This window comes from Mustela erminea, chromosome 19, assembly GCF_009829155.1.
Source record: "Mustela erminea isolate mMusErm1 chromosome 19, mMusErm1.Pri, whole genome shotgun sequence".
In the NCBI taxonomy this organism is placed as follows: domain Eukaryota; kingdom Metazoa; phylum Chordata; class Mammalia; order Carnivora; family Mustelidae; genus Mustela; species Mustela erminea.
Genome location: NC_045632.1, coordinates 22,568,038 through 22,592,949, shown reverse-complemented (window position 1 = coordinate 22,592,949; position 24,912 = coordinate 22,568,038). Strand labels below are relative to the sequence as shown.

At 46.1% G+C, this 24,912-nt stretch overlaps 1 protein-coding gene and 1 pseudogene across 8 annotated transcripts in view; one reads left to right on the top strand and one right to left on the bottom strand.

Annotated features, from left to right (window-relative positions):
• ZNF536 (zinc finger protein 536) overlaps window positions 1-24,912 on the top strand; it is a 422,501-nt gene that overhangs the window by 156,060 nt on the left and 241,529 nt on the right. The gene's annotated exons all lie outside the window — the stretch shown is intronic.
• Window positions 4,081-4,212, bottom strand: LOC116580394 (annotated as a pseudogene).

Sequence of the window (24,912 nt, the reverse complement as noted above, 5' to 3'; positions counted from 1 at the left end):
GCTGTGTTCACTGAAGGCGACCGGAGGGAGTGTGGGCTTAGCGGGTAGATGCACGCACAGCACACGGAGAAAGTTCCAGCAATTCCATTTATCAGTGGCTGACTTTGGGCGAGTGATTTAAGCTCTCCATACCTATTTCCTCAATTACGGGCTCAGTGATAGTAAAGCTGTTTTTATGGAATTGCTGTGGGAACCAGGTGAAGGGACTCAGCACGGGAGGAAGTGCACGTGGAGGGTTGCTGGTCGCCCTTGCTGCTGTCCCTCTTACTGTCATCCTCAGCACCACTCCCCAAAGTTAAAGGTTTTCTAGCATGTGGACTCTGAAGGGTGAGGCACTGAAAGCAACTACAGGAATCCCTGTCCCAGCTCCTGACCTCAGGCTGCACAGGCTCGTGAACTCATAGGCCGGTGCCTTCCAGAAAGATTCTCGAAGGACATGGAACCACTGAAACGGCTCCTGTGTCTTTGTCCTCTGGATACAGTCGTCTCATCTGGGAGTCAGATGTTCGGAACCAGCCTCATCAGAAGGTGCGTCCCACGTGTTCCTGCCTGGGCTTCCTGCCTGTTGGAAATCGGAGAATTCGAGGATACCCTCCATCCAAGAGGCAGCACTTCCAGCAGATTCCTGGAGAATCTCCATCTGAGTCAGGAGTTACTGCACATTGGCTGCAGGAGAAATGTGTGCGATGTGCCGGGCACACAAGAGGGCTACAAACACATCTAGCAGAGGGATTTTAACTTCATGGGGGTGTCTAGGAAAGGCAACGACTGATCAAATGTGGTGAATGCTGGGAGAGAAGCAGCCCAAGGAGGGAGAGGGGAGGCAGGAGAGTTTCACCTAGTTTTGGGATCCAGAAATGTCCAGGCAGCAGGTACCAGGGGCACTAGTCATCCCTGGGCTGCTGGGACCGGGATGGCCTCTGGCATGGGGTTTCCTCTGAAATCCGCACCCCTTTGCTCTGGGCCAGGAGACGTCAGAGCGATGGAGGAAGGCTCTGCTCTTTGGGGAAAGATCATTTGCAGGGCTATAAAAACCTGAGATAGGAAATGCATATTTTTAGCTCTGAGCATTGAGGAAGCTTGGGTGATCTGGCAGAGGTTGGAGTCCATTTCATAGCTGTTCCCACCCTGAGAAACCAGACGGCCAGTTTTTCTTTAAAGGACTGAACGATGTACCTGGCCCAGTGCACCCTAAGGATTGACACAATGACCCTTGGTAAATTTCCTTGATGTGATCCCATGCCCCATGACTGCCTCCAGCGAATTTGGGTTCTGTCATGTATGTGCTCATTTAAAACAGGGACCTCATCTTGCTGTTTCCTCATAAATCACTACCATGAGAAAGTTCCTCATGATGATAAACTTTGAAAAAGCATGCACCTCCCGAACAATCGAGAGAGATCTGCAAGTCAAGGGGAGGTCAATGAAGAAGAATGAGGGTCTTTGACAAGCCCTATGGCTCCATCACGTCAGACCTGCCTCGCCTGCAAGAGAAAGGATCTGGTGTTGGCCCAAGCTGTGGCTTCTCTTGCGACTGTCCCTTCGCTTGCTAGCCTAGCTTGCAGCAGGTGTCTGGATAGGAGAGAGCCAGCTGACATCTCCATCCGCTCCTTCCTGTTTTAACCTGTCCCATGTGACCAGCAGATGGATTCTAGGGGGCCCTGGATGCCAAAGAACCTACAAGAGAGTGTTTTCTTTCTTCTCACTTCTATATACTTACATTTGACTAATTCGTCTGTCATTACAGACAGGCTTATTTTGAAAACTCAGAAAACAGAAAGGAGCAGCTAGAAGGAAAGAGACGTCCCTTAGTGATCACCAACGTTGGGTCTTTGCTGTGTATCCTTCCAGACGATTTTACGCGTTTGTTTTCCTTTGTTGTTGTTGTTGTATATAAAGTGGGATTGTACTTCACATGCCATTTTATAATCAAGGGCTTAATTTAATGTATTCTTCTGTATCCTTTTTGATGAGTGCAAAACAATTGTAGAACTCTACTATGATTTTTTTATTCAGTTGAGTCCTGGGGGTGGCTATTTAGATGTGTGTGTGTGTGTGTGTGTGTGTGTGTATGTGTGTGTTTGTTCCTCTCTCTCTCTTCTGATGTGGGGACGAGACTCATTGTCTTTGGCTCATAGAAGGTGACCAGAGTTGTCTTTCTGGGAAGGAAAGTGACTGTCTTGGAATCAGTGGCATTGTTTCCTCAGACCTAGTAGGCACCGGGAATGTCTGCCTTGGTTAAACTCCTTACCACCCCTGAAGACGTCTCAGGTACATGCATGGGTCGGAGGTGGGGACAGGACAAAGGTGGACTGTGTCCCTTCACTTGTGCGCGGGCCCTTGTCCGTATGCACGTGAACCTGTGTGCACAGACGTCTAGGGGAAGTTCCACGGTTCTTCATCCAGATTTCCAGTGACTGAATCCCGACCATCCAGACATCCAGAAGAGGGTGAAAATCTAGTATAACTGGCCTCTTCCGGCACTGCCCCAGCTTTTGCGCGGGGTCCCCTGTGGGCGTCACACATCCTTCTGTGCCATTTTTGACGACTGCATGGGATCCCGTTCCGAGTGCGCCCGCGCGGCCGTCCTCCTTGTTTTCTGCTCCCTCCCGCCTTCATCCCATCACACCTTCGTCCTTTTCAGTCGCCCCTTCAGTGCTTCCTCCGTAACATCCTTTCCCAGGCTGTGGCCCCTTTTCCTGGAACTACAAAGTCAACTGTTCTAAGGCCGTCAGAATCTTCTTGACCTCTGATGTGATCTGGGAACTGCTCACCCCTCTACTGATTTCGGCAGCTGAGAGGGATGCTGGGGGAGGCCGTGGAAGGAAAAGGGGGAAGGTCATCAGGTGGTCTCACTCCTGAGTTGCAGTCTGCTTTTTTTTTTCTGTTATTCGTGACTTATCGGTCCATCCATCTGTAATACTCTGTGTATCCATACTCGGTCTGTGTATCCATCCCTGTCATCTAGAATGATGTCTGCATAGTGTAGTTGTTCATTAAATACTCATTGAATGGATGCATGAGTGAATGCATGAATAAAAAAAAACAAGAGGTCTTGAGTTTGGAGAATTTACTTCCTATCGGCAGCCCACGGGGCAGGACTCCCCGGGAGATATCCCCTGCTGGCATTCTTCGTAGACCTTATTCTGCTAAAATGGCGTCTCGGGACCTCCTCATCGCTCAGAGCTCTCTTTCCTAATGGGGTTAACATCCGGCCTCACTTTCTCCGTTGGGATCCCTGTCTCCCCATCCCATTTACCCCAGCCCTTGGCCGCAGGCAAGGAAGAGGGCCATCTAGTTACACTTCTGTTAATGACACCTGGATGGACATCATTTTAGCGAAATCTTTGTACACGTTCTTAATTATTTCTTTTGGTTTAGTTGCTAGATGTGGCATTGCGGGTTAAAGGAAGGTGCACATTCACGAGTTTGTTGCCAAGTTGCCCCATCCTTCGGGCTTATCATGTCCCATTATTACCTCCCCAACACACACAAGTGATAACCGTGCCCCTTTCCTTATAGTCTACCAATACTGAGTATTATTTAGCCAAGTGATATCAGTTTGATATGGAAAGTGTCTCATTTTGCTTTTCATTTCTTGAGATTAACAGAGATGTATATCTGTATTTTATATGGTTCTCAATCTCTATCTTTTCTCTCTCTATCTCTCTATATATCTTGAATGGAATGTCTATAGTTCTTCTTTGGTGAGTTGCTAGTTTATGCCCTCTGTGCGGTGTCTTTTTGAGTATTTGAATTTTTCTTTTGAATTGTAGGGTCTCTTCATACATCAAAGATATTAACTCTTTGTCTTATACATATCTTGTAATTGTTTCTTCCAAGTTTTTCACTTGCCTTTTAATTTTGTACATGGCGTTTTTTAATGAGATAAAGGGATTTATGTGATCAAATCTTTTAATCTATTCCTTTGCTGTCTTTGGTGTCATGTTTTGAAAATAATTTCTTACCCCATTATTGTATTAATATACTCCTAAATTCACCTTCTTATGTATTTATGGTCTATTTTTAAGTATAAATATTTAATCCATCAAGCCTGTATTTTGATATATATTATCAGGGCAAATTTTTGTATACATACATTACACACATATATACATATTCATAATTTGCTATTATGAAAGAGATTTTAATTAGCAATAATCACGCCTCGGATAAACCTTATTGGCTATAATATTGCCCCTGCGCAAAGCTTGTGAAAGAGATTTTAAAGTTGTACTTTCCAGCTGATACACAGAATACATAGGACAACTATTTTTTATATAAATAAAACAAGTTTTGAAAGTCACATCAGAGAAATAGAGAATGAAGAGTGAAGGTTGTATTTATCCTCCCACCGCCACCCGAATTCTAGTGCCTTCCGAAGAGGTAAGGATTTTCAGCACATTGGTGTATCTCTATCTATATATATGTAAATGCATAAGGATACAGGAGTGTGTGTGGTTTTGTTTTGGTTTGTTTTTTGTTTTTTGTTTGTTTTTCACAAATGCAGGGAAATCTTGTATGTGCTGATTTGCTAGTAGCCTTTGTACATTTAAGAATATAGAAAACTATTTAATTCTCTTACACCTCAACAAGATACTGTGACATGAATATAGCATAACTTGTTTCAGTGTTTCCCAGCTGATGAATGATTGTATCATGCCCACACTTCCTCTAGTTAGAAAAATGTTGCGGTAAATATTCTGGAACATACCTGTGTATTTCTAGGATACAGATACCTATAAGTAGCATTGTTAGGTTGGAGGGTATACATGTTTGAAATTGTCATGGCTATTGTTGAAATGTTTTTTCTCCTCATTGTGCTTATTTGATTTTTAACATTAATTTATTTTTTTTTAATTTTTATTATTGAAGTACGGTTGACATACAATGATAGGTTAGTTTCAGGTGTAAACATAGTGATTTGACAATTCTGTACACTGTTCAGGGCTCACCACAATAACTGTAGCCACCCAAAGAAAAAGAAAGCAGTAATCTGAAAAGATATATGCACTTCCATGTTTATTGCAGTATTATGTACAATAGCCAAGATAGGGAAGATGGAGGTTTTGTGGTTTTGTTTTGTTTTTTTTTTTTTTTAAATGGGGTACTAGTTTACATATCCACAGATAGTATGTGAGAGTGGCCAATCTCTCACACCTTTGCCAGCAGTGTGGAAGTAAAGATATAGTTTTTAGCAATCCAAGACACTGAAAGTATTTTAATTTTATGTACATTTACCTTAGCATTTTCACAAAGGTATTCTTTCCATTTACATGACTTCCTCCTTAAATGTCCTCTTCATATTTTTGCACATTTTGCCCTATAATTTGTTTCATGCCCCCATGACATGAAGGAGGTCTTTATATATTAATGTCCATATTTTTTTGTGGCAGAAAAACTTCAAAAACTTTTCTATCTTTTGGCTAATGGTATTGGAATCTTCTAAGGACTATGAGAAAAATCTCCTCTCTTTTCATAATAATCTGGTAGGGTGGTTTTTTGTTGTTGTTGTTGTTGTGGTTTAGATTTATTTATTCATTTGAGAGAGAGAGGGAGGAAGGGAGAGAGAGAGAGAGAATAGAGAAAGAGCAGGGGGAAAGGCAGAGGGAGAGAATCTTCAAACAGACTCCCTGCTGAGTGGGGCTCAATTCTACGACCCTTGAAATCATGTCCTGAGCAGAAACCAAGAGTCAGACCTCAAATGACTAAGCCACCCAAGTAAGTGCCCCAATGGTCTCTTTTTTTTTTTTAAATTTTTTAGATTTTATTTATTTATTTGACACACACAGAGAGAGAAAGATATCACAAGTAGGCAGAGAGGCAGGCAGAGAGAGAGGGGGAAGCAGGCTCCCTGCTGAGCAGAGAGCCCGATGCGGAGCTTGATCCCAGGACCATGAGATCATGACCTGAGCTGAAGGCAGAGGCTTAACCCACTGAGCTACCCAGGCGACCCCCGCAATAGCCTTTTAATTTTAAAACACTTTTGTGTGAAAAAATTTGAGCGAAGTATTTTTCTAAATGATGACCTATTGTCCCAATACGTTTACTGGCCCGTCTCTTATTTCACCGTGTATTTGAATCATCTCTATTGAAACCATGTGTCTCTTTGGTGGTTCTCTCTGGCCCTTTGACTTATTTGTCTACTTTTGTGCACTGCCCACTATTTCAGTACTATTATTTGACTATATTTTGATTTGATAGTGTGCATGCTATCTTTTTATTCTCCTTTCGCAAAACTTGACAACTATCACATTATTTCAGATAAATTTTAGAGTTCCCTTGCTAAATTTGATATCACTGGCAAGTTGACTTGGATTTATAGATTAATTTACAGAATCATCTGTCCATCTATGAACACGGTATGCCTCTTCATTTTTTTCAGGTTTTATTTTATGCCCTTCTATAAAGGTTTTGTCTTTTATTTCATATTTATATTCATTATTCATAATATTTCTTATTATATTTACTTCTGGGTATTTAAAATTTCCTCTGATAATTTATAATTTTTTTTAGTGTATAAGAAAATCATTTTCAGTATATTGATTTTTAATCTCTGACTGCACATTTATTAGTACCAACAGTTTTGCATATTATACTTGGAATTTTTTATGTATAGTCAGTTCTAGCTGCTATTCATGGAAGTTTTGTCTGTTCCTTGCCAATAATTATATCTCATGTTTTCTTTTTCTTTTTTTAAAAATCACATTGTTTGCTTTGGCTAAACCTTCCAGGACAGAGTTCTCGTTGCTAGCTTTGACAGAAATGCTTTTGATATTTTGACATCAAACGTAATGTGTGATGAAGGCCATTTATATTTTTGTAAATTAGGGAAAAAATGCTGAGTTTTGTCATGTGCTTTTGGGATACTGTTGATTTAATATGGTTATTCTCTTGGAAGATACTACTATAGTGAATTTTCAGATTTCCTGTTGTTGAATGATTCTTGAATTATTGGAGTAAACTCTAGTTGTTCTTTCGTGAATGGTTAATATACTGCAAGGGTCATTTTACTAATAGCTTATTTCAGATGTTTACATTGATGTTAATAAATAATATGTCCTATAGCTTCTGTAGGTAGTAGCTCTAGTAGTAGTAGTAGTAGTAGTAATTATTACTAGTAGTAGGATTACTATTAGGAGTAGTAGTAATAGTAGTAGTAATAGTAATAGTAGTAGTAGTAATAGTAATAGTGATATCTATATAGTAATTATTATAGTAGCTCTAGTAGTAGTAGTAGTAGTAATTATTACTAGTAGTAGGATTACTATTAGGAGTAATAGTAATAGTAGTAGTAATAGTAATAGTAGTAGTAGTAATAGTAATAGTGATATCTATATAGTAATTATTATAGTAGCTCTAGTAGTAGTAGTAGTAGTAATTATTACTAGTAGTAGGATTACTATTAGGAGTAGTAGTAATAGTAATAGTGATATCTATTGCTCCTCCCAACTCCCCCAGGTCCCCCCTCCTCTTCTTTTTCCTCCTGCTCTTTCTTTTCCTCTCCCTCCTTCTTCCGTCCCCTCCTTGCCCATCTCCGACCACCCCCCCTTCCTCCATGTCACTGAGTGCCCGAGTAAGTCGGAGGTCTGCTCCTCCTGCTTCTCTTCCTCCTCCCCTCCCTCTGTTTTCCACTGTGCTGTTCCTACTACCACTATCCCAGTCCCAGAGAATCTGAGGGGTTTTCTGTGCTCTGGGACCGTTTATAAACACAGAGATAATCTATTCCTTTGAAGGTCTGGTAAACTATGAGCATAAAACTGACTGGGACTTTTTTTTACTATAACTGTTTATTATCTTTTAAATTTCTGCTACAGTTACTATTTTATTTAACTTTTCATTGAGTCATATCTGATCCTTTTTTCTAGATAGTTATTCATTTTGATATAGATTTTTAAGTTAATAGTATGAAGTCACTCCATGTTCCATTCTGATTTTCAAGTCTCCTTTGTACCTGAAATTGTTTCCCCTTCTTCAATCCTAATATTGTTTGCATTTTCTCTATTCATATCCATATTGCCTAATTTCTTTATTTATTCTTTTTTGGTCTTTTCAAAGAGCCAGCTTCTCTGTGTCCTTTTTTTTTTTTTTTCCCCTCAGAAGTTTAGAGGAGGAGGGAGTTCTATGTAATTAGTTTCTGCTGTTATTTATTTAATTTCTTTAGTTTTATTTATTTTAGAAAGGGAGAGAGAGCAGGAGTGAGGGGGAGGGGCAGAGGGAAAGGGAGACAGAGAATCTTGAGCAGACTCCACATTGAGCTCAGAGACTGACAAAGAGCTCAATCCTAGGATCCTGAGATCATGACCTGACCCGAAATCAAGAGTCAGACACTTAACTGACTGAACCACCCAGGTGCCCTTCCGCTATTATTTTTATTAATCCCTTCCTTCTCCTTTCTTTAGGTTTATTTTTATGTCTCTCCCCAGCTTCCTGAATTGGAGGCTTTGTTCATTTGTTTTCAGGTCTATTCACTTTCTAATCTTTGTATTTCGGGTTATAAAGTTTCTTTGGAGTACTATTTTGGCCCTTTGCTGGAAAGTATGTCTTCTATCACTTTAATTTTAATTTGAACATGTGTGTAATATGACTTCTGTGTTTTGGAATTTATTTTTGTACGTGTGGCCTACAACAGGTGACATTTCTGAAATGTTGCATGGGTTTGTGGGAAGATTTTGAAATTTTTGTGAAATATGGAGTTCTGTCACTGTATTCTTACTTTAAAATTTATTTTCAGAATCTCCTTTTCCTGTGATTATTTGAGGTAAGATGTAATAGTTTCCTGATGGATTTTTCAGTTTTGCATTTTACATTATCTTGGGTTTTGCATTATTTTTTTATTTTATTTATTTATTTTTAAAGATTTTATTTATTTATTTGATAGAGATCACAAGTAGGCAGAGAGGTAGGCAGGGAGAGAGAAGAGAAAGCAGGCTCCCCACTGAGCAAGGAGCCCAATGCGGGGCTCGATCCCAGGACCCTGGGATCATGACCCGAGCTGAAGGCAGAGGCTTTAACCCACTGAGCCACCCAGGTGCCCGGGTTTTGCATTATTATATATCTTAAGCTTTGTTATGACATTCACTGAAACTTGTGACTATGCTGATTTCTTGTGTGTGTGTTTTTTTTTTTAGTAGATTGCAGCCTTTTTATGGATATAAAAATGCCTCTTACTTATTTAATATTTTTGCCTTAGATTATATTTTTTCTGATGCTCATACCGTAATACCTACTTTTGTTTTGCTAACATTGTCTTTTCTATCTCTGTATCTTCAGTCTTCATGTGTAAACTGACTCTCAAAAAACAGTATAAAACGGGGGATTGTGTACATATCTTTAGCCTAATCAAACATCTGATATTCTCTCTCTTTTAGACGTGATTTTAAGCCATTAATGTTTATTAAGTTAACTGACATGTTTGGTTTTATTCCTGCTATTTTATGTTGTCTCGTTACCATGTTATATCGTTTTGTTTATTCTTTTCTCTCTTTTATTGTATGAATTAAGTTTTCTCTTTTTTTTAATTTAGAAATTATATACCTGGGATCTAATCATATGGTGGTAGCCTTTAATTTCTAACATATACATTTAAATTTGTGTGTGTGCACCTATGCGTGCTTGTGTGTGTGTGTGTGTGTGTATATGAATGCACATAGACACTCAGGATCCATTTCCTCCCTTCAACAAAACAAGAATCTGAACATGTTTCACTTTTTATCTTATCTGTCATCTCACCCCAGTCCACCCCCTTTCCTCTTCCTTTTATGTTAAAATGATCCGCGATTTTAATTCCAGACTTTTTCTTAACATTATGCACTATGCATTATTTAGATTTAAATATAAATTTTAACTGACGTTTTGTTCACCCCTATTTTAAAATCTTGTTTCCTCTCTTATATTAAATCTTTCAGGGAGAGAGTCTGACGCCTTTCATGTCTGAAAATACGTGGTTTTTAAGAAGTCTTGCACTTTGCCTGGGTGAGTCAGTTGGTTAAACGTCTGACTTTTGATTTTGGCTCAGGTCACGATCTCAGGGTCATGAGATAACGCTCCCACAGGGGCTCTCTGAGCTCAGTAGAGAGTCTCCTGGAGATTCTCTCCCTCTGCCCTTCCCCCACTTCCACACTTCCCCACTCTCTCCCACTTGTACTCTCTCCAATAAATAAATCGTAAATAAATAATATAAATAAAACCTTGGACTTGATGCTATGTATAGGAGTCTAGGTTCAAAATAACTTCTCTCAGCCCTGTGACAATATATTCCTTAATTGTTTTGAAACATCCAATGTTGATGAGAAGTCCTACAGCAAACCCATTCTGACTCCTTTGTGGGCAAGCTATTTCTTTTTTCTTCTCTCTTTTCGTTTCTTTCTTCTTTCTCTTTCTTTTTATCACCCGTCTTCTTCTTCTTCTTCCCTTCCTCCTCCTCCTCCTTCTTCTCTGATTGCTCTATCTCCATGTAGTCATTTCCCTCTTAGGGGGACAATATTCTCTTTATTCTTTCTAAAGATACTAGTTAGAATTTTTAATTAAATTGTCCCATTTCTAAATTACTTTTTGTTTCTTTTGGTTTCATCTTGGTTCTTCTTTTTTAAGTGTGTTATTAACTTCCCTCACATTTCTAATGAGGGTTTTCGGTCATGAGTGAGGGCAGCTGACTGGTCTTCCTCCTTGCCTCTGTAGTTGTGTTACGCCATGGGCTTCCGCCATGTTTGTGACTCCTCACTGAGTGGCGCTCTAGGACAGTCAGACTCCAATTTTCAATGTGCGTGATGGGTGAGGCAGGCAGGAGGGTAGGCAGGCTGGGCTCACCTGCCCCCCTGCCCATCTCCACCACAAGAGCAAGAGAACAAGAGAGCAGGCCTTCCCGCTGGCAGTGGGAGACTGGAGTCCCTGCCTCTTTACCAAGGCTGCCCTTCTATTTTGTTCTCCACTCTCTCAGAAAATACTTTCAGCTCTTCTCTGCTTCAATTCAGGGCCCCGTTCTCATTCTAGGACACTGTTCAGGTCAGGAGTTTCATGCCCTTACAGGATTGTATTTGGGTCCTGGGTTTGGGGATGAGGTTCTCTTCTGCCACCATGTTTTTATTCTGAGTCGAGTTTCTCTGGATCATCTCATTTCTTCCAAGTTGTTTCTCTGGAGTATATTCGAAGCTGTGTTTTTGGTCTACTCCTGTTTATCTGATCCAGTCAATTTTCCATCTTCTGGAAATACCTCAAAATTTCTGGCATGCTGGTAGCCCCCTTCTTGTTTTTTAATGCCATTAGGGAATTACCCTGCATGGAGAAAAAAAAAAAAAAAAGCTTTTGTGTCATTTCCGGGTGTTGGGTGGCAGAGAAGGAGAGTAGACATGGCCTTGTTTGCTGCCCGGATACAATCAATTCACTGCTGATTTTTTTTTTTTTAAGATTTTTATTTATTTATTTGACAGAGAGAGATCACAAGCAGGCAGAGAGGCAGGCAGAGAGAGAGGAAGGGAAGCAGGCTCCCTGCTGAGCAGAGAGCCTGATGCGGGGCTCGATCCCAGGACCTGAGCTGATCATGACCTGAGCTGAAGGCAGAGGCTTAACCCACTGAGCAACCCAGGTGCCCCCAATTCACTGCTGATTTTATTTAAACTTTGATGCTCCGGGTTTTAAGAGTCACTGGGATTTATTCAGGTGATCAAATATATCATAAGAAAGTAATGATAGTATTTTCTTATTTCCAATAGTTGTGGTTCTTATTTGATTTTCTTTGGTTATCACATTGGCTAGAACTTCTGTACCAATTTTCGAATTGTAGTGACAGCGTCTTGACACCTTTATTTTGTTTTTAGTTTTGATGAAAACATCCCTAGTATTTTACCACCAGCCATTTTTTATTAAGCCTTTTATTTTAATAAAAAATAAATATTTTTAAATAAAAAATAGAAATAAAAATAATAATTATTATTATTTTTTAAAGTTCTTATTTATTTATTTGACAGAGATCACAAGTAGGCAGAGAGGCAGGCAGAGAGAGAGGGGGAAGCAGGCTCCCTGCTGAGCAGAGAGCCTGATGCAGGGCTCGATCCCAGGATCCTGGGATCATGACCTGAGCCGAAGGCAGAGGCTTAACCCACTGAGCCACCCAGGCGCCCCCCAAAAAATAAAAATTATTTTAAGTATAGTTAACATCCAGTGTCCTATTTGTTCTAGGTGTACAATGTAGTGATTCAACCACCCTATACATGACTCAGAGCTCATCAAGACAATCCCCTTCCCCTGTATCTTCCATCCCTCTCCCCTCCCCTCTGGTGACCACCAGTTTGTTCTCTATAGTTAAGTGTCTGTTTCTTGGTTTGTCTCTGTGTTTTCATTTTGGGTTGTTCTGAAATAGAAATTTTGATGATCTTGTTCTTATATCACTAGGTATTTTTTAAAAAATCAGAAATGAACATTCAATTTTGTTAAAGACTTTTTTTTTTTTTAAACAATCTGTCAAAATGATCTCATGGATTTGGTTCTCTGGCCTAAGGGTGACTAATTGCCATACCTTCACACATCCATGAAACATTCCTGTAGCAAGGGCACCATTCCCAGTCGACTCACTGTGTAGCGCCTTCTCTCCCTCTGGAGACGGCAGCCTTAGCCAGGTGACGCTCCTTCATTATTCTCCCGGAGCTGGGAGTAGAGTGTAGGTGAGAAGAAATTAACTTAATGGCCTTTACTCCATTGAATCTAAACGGTAGGCGCTCAGCAAATGATTGTTGAACTTAAGGGAACTATTTATTTAGTCTTGCAGGGTTTGTTGTAAAAATTTAAATATCCCAGGAGAGAAGCTACCTTGGGTTTGTGTCCATTTCCTCATGAGAAAACACCTGGATTTGTCCAGGTCCATGATACTTTGGAACATCTACTGTAGCCTAGGCACGGAGCCAAGGGGATTGGCAAAGACAAGACATGGGTGGCTCCTCTGAAGCTGTCAGGCGGGCTCGGGTGGGAATGGCTTTCAGTGACAGCGGACCAACTCGGTAGGTCCTGACTCCTTCATTCAGTCATCCCTGAAGTGCCACTTGCTGGGAATCACATTTTAATGAACATTACGCCATTAAAACATTTCATCATTCTCAAGCTCATTATTTTAGAATCTTATTTATTTCATCCCAATCCAAACTTTTTTGTTACCTAATTAAAAAAATTATTTCCTTATTTGGGGAGAAGAGGGGCAGAGGGAAAGAATCTGAAGCAGACTCCATGCGGAAGGTGGAGCCCAAGGCGGGGCTTGATCCCACCACCCTGAGATCATGACCTGAGCCGAAATCAAGAGTTAGATACAACTGACTGAGCTACCCGGGCGCCCTGCTAGTTACCCAATTAAAAAAAAAAAAAAAAGAAGTGTTGAAGATTGATCCCTGCCATGTGGAGGTGGGTTTTCTTTAATTCTAGCTTTCTTTTCAAAGATAAGTTTTCTTTTCTTCCTTTTTTTTTTTTTTTTTAATCTTAGAGAAACAAGGCATGCCCGTGAAATAATTTGGAAAATACACTAATAGTGTTCAGAAGATGTTCCATTCCACCCTCCCTCAGAGATAACAGTTTATTACCATTTTGTTATATTTTCTCACATTGTCTTCTCTAGCTCTAGCTCTCTCTCTTTCTCTCTCTCTCTCCTTTTTTTTTTTTTTTGTTTCAGAATTGGAATTAGACTGTAATTATAGTTTTATGTTTCACTTAAAATTGTATTATGAGCATCTTTCCCTCTTCTGAACTATCTTTCAAAAGCCTGGTCGGAATACCGAGGCTCTGTAGAGCATTGATTTACCCGTCCCTTTGCGCGCGCACGGACATTTAGGTCGGTTCTGACTTTTGTTACTGTAAGTAGCGTTTTGTCTTCATCCTGGTAGTGTTGTAGGTTTGTGAGAGGGCTGGAAAACCCACTCATAGGTCATACGTATTTTTGAGACTTTTGATATACGATGCCAAGCTGATTTCAGGGAAATAGTACCAGTTTATGCCCTTCCAATGCCCCGTGTCAGGATGTCCCTTACCTGTTCCGGCCTCGGATACTGTCCTTAAGCACACGCATGTGTGCATGTGCCTACTTTACAGGCGATAAACATCATTTCTGCTGTTTTAAATCAGATTGCATCCAAGACAGGGTACATAAAGTACACTTGGGCAGTGAACAAGAAGGGAGCTGGTGATGTCAATGATCCAGCAGCGTGGGGACAGGCAGGAGGTGGGCAGGGGCATAGTGGAGAAGGCACGGGTTGGCCTGCGTCCGAGAAGAGGCAGCGCGTTTCCTCCCCTAGTGTGCTCACATCTGGGGAGGCTTCCGCGTGAGGTCCCGCTCACCGCAGCTCGCCCCATCCAAGTAGGACTCCCGACGTGTCCCTGCTCCTCGGTGTCCTTGCCAGGCACGGAGAAGCTATCAGCGACCCAGGGAGCTCAGTGAAGAGGAAAGAAAGCGGAGCAGAGTGGGGACAGAGTTCTCCAGCAGGCACTTCTGGGGAGTGGAGCAGAGGCCAGCCGGGGATGCTGGCCCCAAGATGAGTCACGGCCTGGTGCTTGCAGGAGCTGGGCACCAAGGGTGCTGGGCATCTGTGGGGCCCGGCCTGCACATGACACTCCCAGGGATGTCACGGGGAACTGCTTGCGAGTGGTTGAGAACAGAATGTGGCTTAATGCTTTTAACAAGTTAATGTTTGTGCTCATGGGTTCTGTGCACATTTAAGAATTAATTAAATCCTTTAAGGAAGTCATTTATGTTTGAGACGAAAGAAGACACTCAGGGGCCAAAACACCCCCAAGAAGACGGTCCAATCGCCGCTCGAGCGCCTTGGCATGGCCCCGCAAGGCCAACTTTCCTGCACCCCTATCCACGGTGTTCTCCAATATCCTTAACCCATTCTTCCGTGAGGCTCCGGGGGAGGCATATTAGACTCGAGTTATTTCCAATTTTGTCTAAGGTATCTCTATCCAATGCAGTTTCTTCAAAGTCTGCAGCATGGGATTCAAAATCTCTGAGCATCATCAAAGTCTTAGGAAAATATATTACCAGGAAGTAGAGCTGCTACTTGTGTGTTAATTACAACAAGCCGGGCTGCTGCACCGATAATCTCCGGCGTCAGAAGCACCAGCTCAGGCAATAGCAGGAAAAACAAAATCTTCCTTAAAAACATCCTAGATTCTCATTTGCACCCTTTGAGGAGAAGGTACAGTTCGTTGTGAAGCTAAATCCCGTCTATTTAGTTGTTCTTACACCGATTTCACCGATATTGGAAAGGTTCCTCTCTTGAAAAAGAAAAACAAGGTGGATTTTCAGGACCCAGGCTCAGAACGGCTGTGCTGTTTTCTGAGGCTTTATGTTTTGGAGAGAACTCTATGGCTGACCTGTTGGGGCCAGGCTCTGGATGTAGGGAGAACTTGACCGTGCTTAATGCAAATGTGCCGGTTATACGTGTTTGGTTTTGGGTGGATTTCACTGTTTTTCCTTCACTTCCAACCTGAATCAGTGTTTTGCCCCAGATGGGAGTCTTCTCTCCTATGAACATCAAGGCGAGCAGAGGCCTCTCATCATTGGCTCCTCAGGTACTGAGGTCCTCGGGGAAGGGCAGCCACCCGCCTGGCCTCAAGGGCTAGGAGGGGCGAGGGTACCCTGTCCTCCCTGAAAAACGAAGCAAGCTTCTGACCCAAACAGCATCTTACAGGCTTTGGATGGGGATAAAGGTCAGAGACAGGTAGGCGGAGGACCCAAGAGGCAGAGAAGGGAGGAGTAGGTCTACTTTCAAATCAAGGCTTTCCTTTAATGGGGTGGAAAGGTCCATTAATTCCTATTTGTTCAGAACTTGTTAAGGAGATCCTTACCCACGGTGATCTGAAGGTCCTCGCCATTAAAGGAGGGGCTGTTCTGACCTGGAAGAAGCCGGCTCCTATGGGTAGTGTGAGGACCCCCATGTAAAAATTACCTGGGTCACAGAGTGGAGACAACCGTGTGGCGTGCCTCAGCTCTCCAGGAAGAAGCCTCGTTGGGGTGTGTGTGTGTGTGTGTGTGTGTGTGTGTGTAGTGCCCTGTGCCTTTGTCAGCCTTCCTCTGTAAGAGAGAGCAGGCCTCAGGCCAGCGCCTGCGGCAGGCAGCAGGATCAGCCAGAATTTAATAACATTGTTCTCATTTTATTTATTTTTATAATTACCTTTAATTTAGAGCAAGTGATACAAATTTCCATTTAGGGTAATGATATAGTTTCCTTTTAAATGCATTAAAGTAAAAAATAGTGAATTAATTAAAAAAATATTAGCAGGGGTACAAAAACATGGCAAAAACCTGAAGGTGGTTTATGACAGAAAGCTCCCTGGCAACGAGAGTCAGGCAGGCGATCCGGGGACGCCTACGACTGGGACGACGGTCTGGAAGGCCCTCTTAAGCGACTTTTATTTTACTTCTTTCCTGAGACGCTCCTGGAAAGTTTAGGATTTGGGGGATGCAGGGGGCTCTGCAGGAGAAGAAGGGGTACATTGATTCTGGAGGTTTAAAATTGATTCAAATCTCAGGAAAGTTCAGAAAGATCCCCAGATAGGGTCACCTTTCTCCTCATTAGGACTGTTAGTTTTTTAGTTTTTTTTTTTTTTTAAAGATTTTTATTTATTTAACAGAGAAAGACATAGTGAGAGACGGAACACAAGCAGGGGGAGTAGGAGAGGGAGAGGCAGGTGTCCTGCTGAGCAGGGAGCCCGATGCAGGGCTCCATTCCAGGACCCTGGGATCATGACCTGAGCCGAAGGCAGATGCCCAACAACTGAGCCACCCAGGCGCCCCTGTTATTTTCTTTAGAAAGGACTAAGGACATCTGGCAAACCTAAAGGCCCCACTATCCGAGTGAAAGTTTACCAGGTACTACCCAATGTTATGATGGACCCTAATTTTTTTTTTTTCCTCTCCCCTCTCTCAATTCAGAGACCTTCTTGCAAGACTGTATTCTTTGAGGAACCCTTACTGCACTCTCTGCTCTCAGTTTTGGAATCAGGCCAAGGCGTGTTCCCTTCTAGAAGAGACCAGTGCAGGCTCATCTCCACCGTCCTCATAGTAGCTAACACAGAGGGGACACCCACACACTCATCCACATACACATCTGTCCATCCCTCCGTCCACTCCTCCACACATCATTGGTGCATCCGCCCACACATCCATCTGACTCTCCGTCTATCCATATGTCCCAACACACATCTGTCCACCGCAACATCTATCCACCCCTCATTCTGTCCACACCTTCATTTATCTCTGCATCCCAACTGCTTACTATTTATGAGAACTATTCTGTATACTTCTTTATTTTTTTAAAGATTTTACTTATTTATTTGAGGGGGGGGAACACAAGCAGGGGGAGTGGGAGAGGAAGAAGCAGGCTTCCCACTGAGCAGGGAGCCTGGTGCGGGGCTCGATCTCAGGACCCTGGGACCACGACCTGAGCCGAAGGCAGACACTTAAGGACTGAGCCACCCAGGTGCCCAGGACTATTCTGTATATTTCATAATAAGAAAGTTAAAGAAAAACAAAATCTCCTGGGCAACCCAGCCCTCGGGGTGGGCTTCAGGGATGTAACTGTGTCATGGGGAGGCTCTCACTGTGAGTTTATGGCTAAAAGGGAGGCAGAAATTGGACCATGGGCTCTTTCGCGGTGGGTTAAATGGAGGAGTGAGTGGATCTGTGCACTGCTGCTCTCCATCACTGCTGGGTGTTGGGGCCCGTGGTGTCTGGAGGATGCTGCGGGGGTGACGAGCAGTTTCATAGATCAGAGGTTGCGCGTGCCTGTGCCTGGCCAGCTGGGTTTCTGGAGTGAGATGACAGGCGTTGCAGAGCCTGCTCAGTCTGTCCCCTGCCACTGAGGGCCTGCCCAGCCTGTGCGAAGGGCACGCAAGGGCAGGGCTCCCTCCCGGGGGCTCCCGCAGGAGCAAGGCCGGCAGACCCGGCAGCTGTGGCAGGGCAGGGGGCAGGGGGGTGGTCGTAGCAAAGGGCGCAGGGAGGTGGGGACTGCTGGATGGGTGACAAGCAGTAACATGACCGGGATCCTGGGGAGGCCAGGCGCAGGCGGTCTCGGGCTCCCTGCCAGAGTGAGCGTGAAGAAGAAGAGACACAGGGCTGACTTTCCAGGATCTGGACGACACATTGTCTGCCCAGTCCCAAGTGCTTTGCCGGTGGGGTGGGGGTGGGGGGGCGGTGGGGGGCGGCGGGTGTTTGCTTGCTTGCTGTGAGTACTGTGGCTGCAGCGGAGGGGGGAGACTGTGTGCTCCGGGGATCACTCTAAAGCCAAGCTAAGGCCAGCCCAGGGACACTGGGGTGTCATGGGGGTGACTGCTCAGCTCAGTTCCATTCTGCCCTTATAGCCGCCTGCCGAGTACCCCGTTTGCAGCCCCACGTGTCCGGATGCCCTCACACTCCCTGGCTGGCTGTGGAGGGGCCTGCACTCAGGTGGGAGCCCTGGGCTGGAGCTCAGACACTCCAGCTGCACTCTATACACTGAACACGAGGCCCGAGGAGACTGGGTGGCTTAGGTGTTAAGTGTCTGCCTTCGGCTTAGGTCATGATCCGGCGGGTCCTGGGATCAAGCCCTGCGTCAGGCTCCCGGCTCAGCAGGAAGATTGCTTCTCTCTCTCCTCCCGGCCCATGCTCTCTTTCTCTGTCTCTTTATCAATTAGATAAATAAAATATTTTTAAAAAGGAAAAAAAGGAATGAAAAGGAGGCCAGGAGTCCTTGCAGTGGGGGGTTGGGGGGCATGCAGAGAGAGCAGAGGGAATGGTGGGTGAAGGTTAGCTCTGTAGCATGTAGCATGTGCATGCCTTTGCTGTAGCATGAAGCCTGTGCAACAGTGAGGGCTCCCAGGCCTCACTTTCCTTCATCAGCCGTCAGATGTCTGTACTGAGTTCAGCTAATAGTTGGCTGGACGCTGGGGCTTGAGTGCGGGTAATAGGGAAAGTGACATTTGGCTCTAGATCTGAAGGAGAAGGCACCCAAGGAGGGGTCGGAGGGGGGGTCGGTACAGCAGGATTGGCAAGCTTCTCTAAATCCACACAAACCCGCTGAAGACTTCTGGACTATCATGACTACACTCGGGTACAATCCCTTTTCCTTGAAGCAAACAAGAAAAGCCTTATGGGAAAGAACCAATGGTGAAATTCCAGATCCCTTGGCAAATGGCAATCGGACAGCTGGGCGGGGGGAGAGATGCGTTCTTGGTGCCCACTGCAGAGTGCTTCTTCTGTGTCCAGGGCCTGCCTTCTCCACTTCACAGCAGACACTTCCAGAAGAGCTAAGCCAGAGTGGGGCTCGGCACCCTAGGGCGTGCATGGTGTGCCTGGCCTGGATTCCAGTGAGATCAGTGGAAGAGAACAAAGATGGGAAGGAGTTGGCCTGACCGTCAAGCAGGCAGGAGGCTGGCTGAGCAGAGTAGAAGCAGAAAGGCGCAGGGAGTGTCTGGAAGGGAGGCTGTGGTCTTTTATGAGCCAAGACTCCTTTGGTTTCAAGCGACAGGAAATCCAACCCAAACCAGCTTAAAGCCCTGGGAGATTGTATGGGCTCATGTCATTGCGAAGTATTTAAAGCGTTCAGGTTCAGGTGCCATTTGATCCAGGAGCTCAGTGTGTGTCCCTGAATAGCAGACTGCTCTCCTCTGTCTCCTTTACCCCGGCCTGCGACAGCCCCGCCCCTAGCAGCTTCCAAATCTTGGTGGCAAAATAGCTGCCAAAGCTCCAGACCTCACAGGAGAGAGTCTGAAACATCTGTAGCTCACGGGCAAGCCCCGGCCGTCACTCTCATTGGCTTGAATTAAATCGTGTGCTGAGCCTTGAACTTAGCACCAACGCCAGGGAATGGGATATGCTGATTGGCTCAAATGAACTGCACAGTCAGGGTCTGGGTGTGGGGGGGGGGGGTCCTTTAGGCCCACCTAAGCCCCTAGGCTGAGTAGGAAGAGGAGGGTCCCCCTGTGCAGGGCCTGTCGTGGGCCTGGGTGGAGGAAAATGGGTGTCTGCTCAAACTTCTGCCTTTGGTGGAGGGGTCTGGGCCTGGTAAACTTGGCTTCCCAGAGGTGTGGGCAGGAAACTGTCCCCATGAGTATGCAGGAAGTCCGCGATCCTACTAACAGTCTTGAGCTCCTGTGGGGTGGAGTTTTTAGGGAGACCTGCCCCAGACAGCAGCTGGCTACCCACCAGTTTCCCCTCCCCAGCAGAGCAGTCATGGCCAGGGGCTGGCACCACACCCCAGCCAGACCTGGCCGCGGGGGCCTCTCTAGAGGTGGTCTAACTCGCAAGATCTTTGCAGCCCTCAAGGGAGCTACAAACAGGTAATGCTTGGCTTCCTCGGCCCTGTGTTATGAAAAGCTTGAGTCACAAAATGCTTTGGCTATTAAAAACCTGCTACTGACCAACGGCAATAAAATATCTGCTGTTTATGAGTAATTAGCCACTTCTGGAAAAGAGCTCTATTCCTTTAAATTTATGGGGTGCCTTGATTTATGCATTTCATGGGGGGGATGTCATGTTACATCACATCAACCTGATGTAATTTGATGCAAATCAAACACATGAGTGAGCGAATGGAAACATTCTATCCTGCCTCCTGAAGTGTGTTTCCAAATGGGGGGCATCTTTGGCCTCGACCCCAATTCTGCTCTTCTGCCTGCTTTCTTAGGGAAGACTTGGGAGAATCTTTATCTTCAATGTCTTGAGTCCTGAATGCCTGGCCACAGCCTCAGACTACCCCACAGGTGCCCCCTGGGAGGGATTCACGTCCCTGTGGTGGGGGCAGCGGCTTAGACCTCAACAACTAGTTCATGGGCATCACACCCTGTATGGAGCTCTGCTGAGGAAATAGCAGGTGAGCAGGTTACCTGATTTTGAGGCCGGTCAGAAAGCCCAAGATATGACGTCTAATTGAAGAAGGAATTATGGGGGTGAGATTGGGGTCCAGCAGGGAAGATAGATTATTGACGCCTTTTTGTAATAATAGCTGTTCTCCATTTGGCTGCCAAGTAAGTAGAGGCAAGGGCATTCCAGAATTGGTTGGTTGGACGGTCCATCTTGGTATTTGTGCATTTCTTTTTCTTCTGTCTCCCTGCTCATGCATTCAGCCAGCTGGGGAGCAGTAACAGTGTCTCCAATTTTTTTGAGTGCTTTGGAAGTACCCAAGGCACATATAGGCACAAACCCTTGTAACCTTAGAAGGATCATCACCCAGATCCTGGCCTCCGTATACCTATCAATAAAATGGGCACATCAGACTTCTCCGGCTTTGCACCACTGTACCATCCTCTGTGCCTCCTTGCCCTCGAGTAGCATCCCTGGGCAAAGAGAGAAGTTGTGCACAGATCTCCTTCATGGGGTGGAGAAGCGCTTCCCAAGCAGTCCAGGAGAATGTGGAGGAGAGTGGTGGCGAGGGAGACTGGATGGGGGGTGGGGATGGCCGTTTGTGGAAGTCTCTGGCAGGAACTCCGGTTAGCTGTGCTGCGGTGAGACCGTGACGTTTGTTCCGTGCACAACCTGCTGCCCAGGGAGGCTCGCTTCCTTGGCAGGACTGTTGGAGGTTTTCTAAGAGGGTTCTCTGGGTAAAGCAGAAATCACAGGCTACCTCTTTTAACACCAGGGCCTTTTTCTCTTCCTTTAGGTCCCAGCACAGGTGTGAGAGCGCTGTCTAGAATGCTCCCCTTCCTGACTTGGCTTCTTTCGAGAGCCCTGCATGGTAGCTCTGGGCGTCCGACTTCGGCAGGGGAGCTGTGCTTGGAACAAGGACATGTTCCCTTCTCCCATGCCCCACTTTGCAGGGGTGCCATGATTCTGTGGAGGAAATTTAGGGTTCTCACAAGGTCTGGATATCATCTGTAATAGAATTATTTTCAAATGGGACCTTGCTATTGTCTGGAGTCTTCTTGCTGTCCCGTGAGGAGTGACATTTCTGTGGTCATCAGCCAATTCCATTTCTTCCATGAACTGCCTTCGCAGGCCTTTGTCCAGATTTCAAGTGGGGGGTGTTTGCCATTTCCTCCTGAGCTGCAGACACTTGTAAAAATAAGAAAGGTGAGGTTATTAACCCCTTGGCAACCACACAGGCCCTGGGAGTGTTTGGCTTCCAGGGGGCCTTGCAGTGGGACTGACCAGGACCAGGCGAGGCAGGAGTGCGGACGGCCCAACAGTGCATGGTGACCACACAGTCACTGTGGTCACAGAAGAGGGGACAGCGCAGGAACCTCTACGGAGGGCTTGCTCTGTGTTGGGCGCGGCTGCAGGCCCCTGGCATAAAGGACCTCACTATTGCTCTCCATCCCAGACCCATCAATGAGGAAATACCACCTTGCAGCTCCTGGGCTTCCTGTTCGTTGGGTTAAGACACATTTCACCTCTGGTGGCAGCCACCATTTTTCATTTGTCACATGGCATCCCAGAAAAGAGGCCCCTGGGGGACCCCAAAGAGTAACACTAGCCGCCCCTGCTGTGGACCAGTGTCCCTTCTAGATGCCATTTGCTGCTCATGGAGCTCCTACCCCCACACTAAGAATGCCCTGGGCTTCTGGAAAGCTTCCCCCGAGAAAAGACCTCTTGTCCAGGTCCCTTGTTGTCATGATCGTGACAATAAAGTGCAGCCTGTCCAGGGCAGGGTGGACCGACCCCATGCCGATGGCCCCAGACCAGCCCATTGATGGCATTTCCTCCCTCGTCAGAAGAGAAACGTTAATTGCTTCATTTTTAATGTTTCCCCGGTGTTCAGCATCGGTGAAGTTCAACTCCAGCCGTTCTCTGTGATTGGTGATGGTTCAGGATCAGGGCTTGGCTGGGACGCCTCTTCCTGTCAGGTGGGCCACAGAAGCATAAATCAGGAGGCAGGAGGAGAGTCTGAGGGCAGCGATGAGCCCTGCAGCCCGCTCATGTTGTAGATGCGAAGCTGTGACTCAGAGAGGGGCCGCGCACCCGAGGGCACACGGCTGGCCCTCTGGGCTGGGCTGGGGGTTGGTTCCAGGGTGGGATGGAGAGCAGCCTGTGGGAGGGGTTGCAGACCTACTGGTGTAGGTGTGGGGGGCAGCCAGTTTTCTGGGACGCACAGGCCCGCTGCTATTCCAGGCCCAAGGAACCCTGTTCCCTGGAGGGCACTGTCAGAGGGAGAGGGCATTCTGTTCTGCAAGGACCTGGATTTCAGAGTGACGTGATCTGGGGTTGGGAGGGAGAAATCAGCCAGGATTCAGAGTGTATGAGGCTTCAGAGGCAGTGTCATGCTGACAACAGACCCGTCCCCAAGCCCTCCCCTCCCCCGCTCCTCCCCCCTTTGCTGGGCACTCAGAGACAGCAGGACAAGGTGTGATAGCTACCCTCAAAGCTGCTAGTTCCCTGACCCTTTGTGAGTAAATAGCCCTCGAACGTTATCATGATCTCTGGGCTGATGTTCCGGCTCCGTCTGCCCTTTCTGATGGTGAGGTCAGGAAGGGTAGGCTACTTCCAATTCTTTTCTCTGCAGAGCCCAGCACAGTGCCTGGCACACAGGGGATGGTCAGGAAATGCAGGGGGAATGAACGAACGAATGTCTCTGTGGGCAAGTGCAAAAGTGCCGAAGGGAGCACAGGCGTCAGAAAAGGAGTGTGGGGTTTGCGAAGGGCAGGTGCGGGGTGGCGGGGGGGGGCGTGGGGGGGGGCAGGGGACGAATCAGAATTCACCCAGCCAGAATTTGTACGTTCGTATTGCATGCAAAGCATTGGGTTTGGGTTAGATACAGGTCCACGGAGGTCCCAGCCGGAGACAGGGACCCAGGTTATCCATCATGAGATGGATTGGGATTCACCCTTCATGGGGGGGCGGGTGTAAAGTGTGGGGGACTGGGAGAGGTACGTGGATAGGGTGACACTTGAGATCGGGCACTATCAGGCCAACCCCTCACCGGGTTTGTGTCTTGGGGACTGGGAGAGGTACGTGGATAGGGTGACACTTGAGATCAGGCACTATCAGGCCAACCCCTCACCGGGTTTGTGTCTTGAGGAGCAGAGAGCAGGGTCCGTCCCCACGGTGCAGGTGTGGGCTGTGGTCTGTCTTCCTCCCCGGCCGTCGCCTCTCTTCTCTCAGCCTGCACCCTTTCTGGATTGCTCCGTTCCTTGTTCCTTCACTTCCTCGTTCAATCATTTATCCGTGGGCTTGCTCCTTCCTGCACGCATTCAGCAGATATTAACTGAGTGCCTCCTCTGGGCCTGGCTCAGTGCCCCTGCTGGAGGCACCCAGAGAAGCGGTGCTCATGGCCTTCCCCCACAGGGAGCTTCTGGACCCGCATACAGAGAAACCCAGCCCAGGATGAAAGCCATTGTGAGGGGCAGGACAGACAGACAGGAGAGCTCCTGCCCTCCCCTTGGGTATCTTGGATGGCTTCCTGGTTGAGGGGGCATTTAATCTTCACCAGATGATGGAGCATAGGGATCAAGGGGTTGGGGGTGTGGGTTGCAGGGAGAGTGCTCCAGACAGAGACAGCGACGTGCACCAAAGCCAAGTTCCCTCATCAGCTCCCCAAGAATAGAGGGTCCTCTTCTCAAATACTCATAGGCTTAAATAAGATAGGGCACAGGGTGCTGCTCCCTCCTTAAGCATGTGTGAGCTGGGGAGTCTGTCTTTGCTCTCTCTTCTCTCCTAATAGTGGTCAGAAATCCGTGTCTGTCCCTGGAGTCCGTCTCTGTGGGATAGCAACACCCACTGCTGGCAAAGCCGCTCCCAGCAGCCCCCTGTGAGGGCATTTGGCCAATGTGCTGCCCTTCCCCATGGCAGATGTTCCCGCTGCTTCGGTCAGGGACTGGTGGGCTGGTCTTCCCTCCCCTCCCGAGAGTCTGGCCCAGCAGAGGCCAGGCGAGGCCAGTCTGGTGACCTGCCCAGGACCCGGAGATGCTGAACTGGGGACCCCAAGAGCCAAAAAGGACCAAAGTCCCAGCCTGGCCTGGAGA